This window comes from Myotis brandtii, unplaced genomic scaffold, assembly GCF_000412655.1.
Source record: "Myotis brandtii unplaced genomic scaffold, ASM41265v1 scaffold356, whole genome shotgun sequence".
Taxonomy (NCBI): domain Eukaryota; kingdom Metazoa; phylum Chordata; class Mammalia; order Chiroptera; family Vespertilionidae; genus Myotis; species Myotis brandtii.
Genome location: NW_005363687.1, coordinates 1,216,292 through 1,223,975, shown reverse-complemented (window position 1 = coordinate 1,223,975; position 7,684 = coordinate 1,216,292).

Below are 7,684 nucleotides of genomic sequence, written 5' to 3'. Positions count from 1 at the left end.
CGCCATCTTTGTTGGCAGTTAATTTGCATATTGCCCTGATTAGCCAATGGGAAGCGCAGCGAAGGTACAGTCAATTGCCCTTTTTGTCTTTTATTAGATAGGATATATGATTCAGAAATATTTGCTCCTAAACCTATTAAACAAAACTATATGGGAGTTCATTTATCATTGATCATGGTAAAAATATTACCTTGAGGACACATATACTAAAAAACAAAGAAAATTAACATCATTGACCACATATTTTATGTCAATCATTTTTACATAGTTTCTCATTTCACACATCTAACATTCTTGAAATATAACTATTTTAGAGAAGTGGAGATCTTCATTCAAAGTCACATTACCAATAGGTAACCCACATCTGTTGGTTTAAGTGTCCACTACCTACATGCAATTTCCAAATTTCTACATCATCCAATATTGTACTTGATCTAAAAGACTAGACAATTGATGGTAAGTGATCAGTAAGAGCAGTATACTTGCCCTGGCTGGTGTGGCTCAGTTGGTTGGAGCATGGTCCTGTACACCAAAAGGTGGCGGGTTTGATCCCTGGTTGGAGCATGTGTGAGAGGCAACCAATTGATGTTTTTCTCTCATATCGATGTTTCTTTCTCTTCCTTCCTCTCTGTAAAATACTAAAAGAATAATAGTACAAAATTAAAATTGAGAAAAAAGAATAGTATACTAAGGAAAAAAATATAAAAAGTGGAGAGATTGTTTTTTCCCCATTGTGAAGTCAAGTTACAAAAACAAATGCAGAGTTGGATGCAGAGGAGTTCAGTAACCAGGGATATATTTGAATGATCATGAATAAATAGATTGTCTTGTCTGAATGATATGCATTGCATTATATATTATGCCACAGGTAATGAATGGTTATCAGACCTAGAATGTGGGTTTTTGAATTTTTCTTTTTTCTTTTAATCTCATATTGGAGGCACAATTTAAAATGGAAAAAGCAATAGCTTGAGTGTTAGAAGACCTGAGTGCTGGTCTTTGCCTCCCCCATTTGGCTGGCATAATTGTACAGTCATTTCTGCTCTTTGAGTCACAAGATTAAAGAGCTGACCAAAATGACATTTAATTCCCCTTTAAGTTCACCATTTTATTTAAACTGTTGATATAATCCAAATGTTTCTATATTTTAATTTTTTGTCATTGAATCATAATACCCACAAGGTTTCACTGTTGTGAGAGAGTTTCTGCAAATTTTAAGTCCATCAAGTCATTGTTTGAAACATAATTTCATTTAAGTTTACTAGAAATGTAATTTTAAGTGTTTAAAATACTTTGATATGTAGATGTATGAGTAAATGAAGAGTTGTGCAGTGATGGGATTTTAATGAAATTAAAATAGCCACTTCATTATTTGGAAAAAAATCTACACTAAAGTCTCTTCTGCTTTATCGATGGAATGAAAAGTTATCACAAATGGAATATTAAGAACTAATATTAATTGAAAGAAATATCTGTTACATGTTTTGTTACTGAAAATGAAAACAATTTGTTTAGTCAGACTTATCAGATAAAAAGATATACAAATCAACTAATCCTCTTCAAGTTCAGTGAACTTAATTTTTAAATATTTCAGTAACATATCCCTTTTGGTTGTTTTTAAAATCTACTTATTTAAGGATTTGTGATAGGAAAGGAATTAGATGTCAGTTGGCCATTGATTTATTATTCTCCTATCTTCTGTATTTCAAACAGTCTATTTAATGAGTGAAAGCTCATCAGAAACATTTCTCTATTCTGTTACATTTTTATAGCAATTAATGATTTCATCTAGATTCTTACAATAATTTATTTATATGAGTTTTATTTCTCTATATTTGTATATTCTATTCTTAAAATATTTTTATTGATGGGAGAGAGAGAGAAAGATAGAGAGAGAAACATTGATTGGTTACTTCCCTGTATGCACCTCGACAAATGATTGAACTTGCAACCTGGGCATGTGCCCTGACTGGAATCAAACCCACCACCTTTTGTTGTATGGGATGACTCTCCAACCAATGGAACCACATTGGCTAGGACTGTGTCTTCTATTTTTTATTGATAAATATTTTAATTGAAAGAAGAGAGAGGTTACAGGAGCTACTGCTGATCAAATATTTAACCATAATATTTCTACATCAGTAAGACTTAATTTTATTTCAATAATCAAACATTAAATAAAGCATTCCATGGTATTATTTTAATGGTGAAATAAAAGCAGTCTTAATTGAGGAACAAGAAAAGCTCTATTGTATAATACTGTTCTAGAAGGTCTAACCTATTAGCTTTGCTAGTAGAATATTGTGGGTATCATATTGACAGAACCAATGGATGAGATCTCTGGGGCTATGGTCTGCATATTTCCATTTTTTTAAACATCCAAGGGAAATTTTAGAACTCTTATTCTACAATATAAAAAATAATTTTTTTAAAAAAATTATAAATTTTGAAAAGGTAATAATATTAATTATGTAGGAGATATAATATATGTAGGAGATTGTTTTCCTGGAGCATCCAATAAAATAAGTTGAAACCCTTTTAAAAATTGTTAGTTTATTTTAAATGTAGGTGTTAAAATTATATATTTTAGAAGTCAATAGTTTTTATATAATCTAGTAAAATCACTTGAAATTATTCTGGAAGATGCTTTTATTAAAAGCAAGATGTCTTTATGTTACAAAACTATAAAGTAAATAAAAATACAATAATAAATGTATAGAAAGTATAAGAAGAAAGTTATTTAAAATAAATTTTTAAAGTCTTGCAAAAAATAGAGTCGCATATACTTAAATCACAACATCACAAGCATACCTAAGCATTAGAGAGAAAACAGATAGTATTAAGACAATATTGCTAAATATAACTACTCTAATTTTTTAAAAAATCTGTAATTCAAAAATTATCATAGATAAACTTAAAAATGAAAAAGAAAGCAACCTGTAAATAAATGAAGCATATCTGACAGATGATGGACTCTTTATAAAGCACTCTTAAAATTACTAATCAGAAGACACAAACACAACTAGAATTATTAACAAAGCCTATAATAAGCTATTTACTAAAATAAATATAAAGGGTAAATGGACATAGGCATAAATATTCAAACTCAGTAGCAATCAAAAATGCAATTTGAGCAAGAATGCAAATCAATTCTTTTAACCACTGATTTTGAAAAGAATTTTAAAACTCAAATTTGCTAGGTGGAAGGTGAGGAGAAATGAGCACTTTCAATCACTGCTGACAGGCGTGTTAATTGCTAGAAACTTACTTTACTTCAATTTAGAAATATTTATCAGAAGCTCTAAAAATGTTCATGTGATTTTACCTAGCAATTCCACCCAGGGAAAGTTATCCTGAGGAACTAATCATAAATATGTGCAAAATTTTGGTATAATGACAAATGGTATATAAGATATTTTAAAAATTCCTATCTACCAGCAAGAGAAAGATTAAATGATTTATGAGTACAGACACAAAACTCCAAAACAAAACGTTATCATAAGAACATACATAAACACAAGAAAACAACATGAGACAATAAGGAAAGACCCAAAGATTGTGAATAATTCATTATCCAATTCTGTGTACCACAAGTAAAAATTTTTTTAGCTTGTGTTATCAAGAAAGTCAAGAATGTAGATAACTTGAATACTTTTAAATGTACTAAGAACTAATTTATATTGGAGCATAGTAATATATTTCATAATAAGAACTAACACCACCTGCGGATATTTAACATGGACTAACTAATTTACTTCCAAGACAGCCCTCTAAAATCATACTGATTATTATTATTTCTGCTGATAAATAAGAAACTTACCTCTTATTATTGATAAAAGTGGGATCCAAAACTTGGTAAACTATCTCCTGAATATAGCTATGTTTATGAGATAAGGAGAATCCACTGCATTACCAAAATAATTTATCTGAATAGAGAAATAAAACACATTCTTTAGAAGTACAAATGCAATAATCACACAATTCTATGACATATTAGCCAACAAAGAATGCCTGAGTAAATTCAAAAGAATTAACATCGTGAGACTATGTTCTAAGCCTATAATGGAATGATAAATGTATTTTAAAATTATTTCAGAATTCTATATATTTTTTTACATTTTTATATTTAAACAAAAACCTAAGCTACCAAATGACATGAAATTTTTAAATATAAACTATATATATATATAAAATTTGTAAGAAACATATTATAACAGTATGAAATACTTTCATTAAGGAATGTGAAAGATTGTCCTGGCCAGGTGGCTCAGTTGGGTGGAGTGTTGTCCCATAAGGTTGCAGGCTCAATTCCTAGTCAGGGCACATACCTGAGTTGCAGGTTCAATCCTGGTAGGGGTGTGTAAAGGAGGCAAACAATTGATGCTTCTCTCTCACATCAATATTTCTTTCTCTTTCACTTTCTCCCTTCTTCTCTCTAAACATATCCTTGTTTGAGGGTTTTTTTGAAAAAGTGAAGGATTAATTGGAAAGATGAGGTTTACATCTATAACAGGAAGATGTTCCAAAAATTCAAGTAAATTTAAACAAATTGAATGAAATGAAAAGAACAAATACAAAGTGATATCAAGAAAAAAACAAAATAGAAAAATTTAACCAAGAGCTGTTTTTTGGAAATATTAGTAACTCTAGCACAAGCAATTAAGAAAACAAAACAACAAAAAGAAAAGAAAAAGGAAAAGAGAATGAAAGAAAAAGATTACACTATTAAAAAACATACTAGTGATAAAGGGATATTAATGACTATAATATATAATTTAAATTTTAAAATTTGAATAAAATTAGTATATTTCTAGAAAAACATAAATTTGTTAAATGAATAAATTCACGGTTTTTTTTTTTCACATACATAGTCAAACTTGAAATTTTATTAAAGCAACTGTTTAGCCTAAAGAGAATAGAGATGGGATCAATGATAGTCACACGAACTTAAAATGTGATTAACACTCAGATCTTCTTATTAAAAAAGCAGGGAGGGCGTGGACATTCCCATCTCTATTCTCTTTCATTTAACAAATACTGAGCACCTACGTGGCCAGACATTCTGTCACGTGATGAGGATAAAATTGACATCTCAATTTCAGCCCTTAATGACCCTGGATTCCTTGGATACACAGACATATGCACAATACAACCAGACACATTCCAAGAAGCCAACACAGGAGCTATACAAATATAATGTATTCTGTCTTCAGACCACACATTATTTTATCTCATACACTGTGTACTTCCATAGACATAATATTTAATTACTCTTTTTCTGGAATTGCTTTTTTTTTTATTGCTTGAGGACAGGCACCTGGTCTATCTTACTTGTTATAGTATCATGAGCATCTTATACAAAAAGTAGGATATAGTCAGTGATTCATAAATATTCATAAAGTTAGCAAGTGCACTAATGGGTACTAGTTAAATTTCAGAAGTACAATTCTGCTTCGTTAGAATTTATTTCCATTTTCATAGATTTCAACAGAAGAACCATGGCAGATGATACAGAAAAAATGTTGACTCGTCCAATTTGCAGTAAACTTATATCTAATGGCTGTGAAATTACAACTAAGTATATGATTTTTATTTTTTACCATTATCCCAGTGTGTGACAATTCTACGTTTAATAATTGTAATATTTTTATTTGTATTTTTTTGTTAATCCTCACCCAAGGATATTTTTTTCATTGATTTCTAGAGAGCGTGGAAGGGAGGGTGGAAGGGGTGGGAGAGAGAGAGAGAGAGAGAGAGAGAGAGAGAGAGAGAGAGACTGATATGAGAGAGACATCGTTTGGTTGCCTCCCACACGCAGCACCCTGACTGAGGTCAGGAATCAGACTCACAACCCAGGCACTTGCCCTGGACTAGGAATCAAGCCTGAGACCCTTCAGTCCACAGGCCAAAGTTCAAATCACTGAGCCACACTGTCCAGGACTAACCATTATAAATTAATGCTGTTATTCATTACCAAACTACCAATGCAGTGTATGATATTATTTTATAATTTACGTTATAGTCTTTGAAGTCAGGCATGGCATTATTTATGGAGGATCAAGAGATCCATCTACTGTGACATGTATGTGAATTCACAGTATTCAGGTATGCAGAAAGTGGAGCAAGAACACAGACAATGGAAGGAAATTTGCTATGAAGATGAAGAAGCCAAGAGCAACCTACAGGAAAGTTAATATTTAAGTCAGTCTTTAAAAGAAAAGCAGAAGTTCACCATCTGCACAATTATCTATGTACATAAAAGTCTAAATGACTGAACAACTGAATGACTGAACAACCGGTCGACTGGTCGCTATGATGTGCACTGATCACCAGGGGTTAGAGTTAGACACTCAGTGCACAGGATCGGGCTCCCTCTGGTCTGGATCAGGCCTACAGGGATCGGGCTGAAACCAGCTATCTGACATCCCCCAAGGGGTCCCAGATTTCAAGAGGGCGCAGGCCAGGCTGAGGGACCCTACCAGTGCACGAATCCATGCACTGGGCCTCTAGTAACGTATAAATGACTATTTGGAGAATAAAATTAAGGAAAAGAACAGTTTATCTCAGAAGCTGGGAGGAATCAGGTGTTCTTGTGGGACAGACTCAGAAAAATCCATATTTACCCACATGTATTCTGCTGTAGACATTAAAATTCTCTGTGGGGAAAGGAAATTCGTTGCACATATACATGGCAGGGTAAATTAAATAAAAAAGAGTGTGTGAGGCTGCAGACTCAAGGTAAATGGTGTGCAAATCAAGATGTTAAATTAAATGTTTCACTGGGCAATGATGAAGTGTTGTACATTTGCTCTCTCCTAATGTATGAGAAATTGATTTGCTAAATTTCAAATTCACAAGGTAACTGACAATCACTTTGCATAATTTCTGAAAGGGTGCTTAAGATACATGACAAAAGTCGACCATGAACTTAACTCAAAAAATAATTTCTTCCTTGCCTGTATATTTTATATGTGGGCTGTGAGAATGCAAGAATTATGGGAAAGGAGTAAGAGCATTTCAAAGGCAATAGCTGTTCCAATAATGAACTGCTTATTTTAATTATTTTGCCTATTCTGTTAACATGCATATTACAGGCAATATGGATGTAGGATGCCAGCACTTTTTGGTATCTTGTTATATTACAAGAAATATATATTGAGGATTGAGTGTGCAATATCTTTCCCTGTAAGTCTCTTAAGAAATTTTCATGAGTAAGATGCTAACTGTAGAATCAGTCCCATAGAACAATGAACTTTGAGACATTGGTGGACGGTATCCTTGCTCTCCTGGCAACCCGTGGTATAAAGTTTGAGTGTAAATAGGGCATTCACTTACTTACAGTAAGGCAGTTTGAACTCATTTATTTAACTCTGATTTTTCTGAAGATTCTTAAGAAATGAATAAAAAATAGGAAATTAATGTGGAGATACATGTACTGCTGTTAATGAAGGGTTTCAGACATCAAAAGATAGATTCCAAATTCAGGAATTGCATGTAAGTGGTAACCCACTACATTACATAACACAGTACAAGACCACGTGGAAAGAAAATTAATGGAGTTCTCTGTGGATCTGGATTTAAAGAAACAAACACACACATAAATAAGCTGGAAGCAGCATGCCGGAGACCACCACATAACAGCATTGGCATGAAAGTGCAACAAGGAATTCTGAAGGCCATAAAC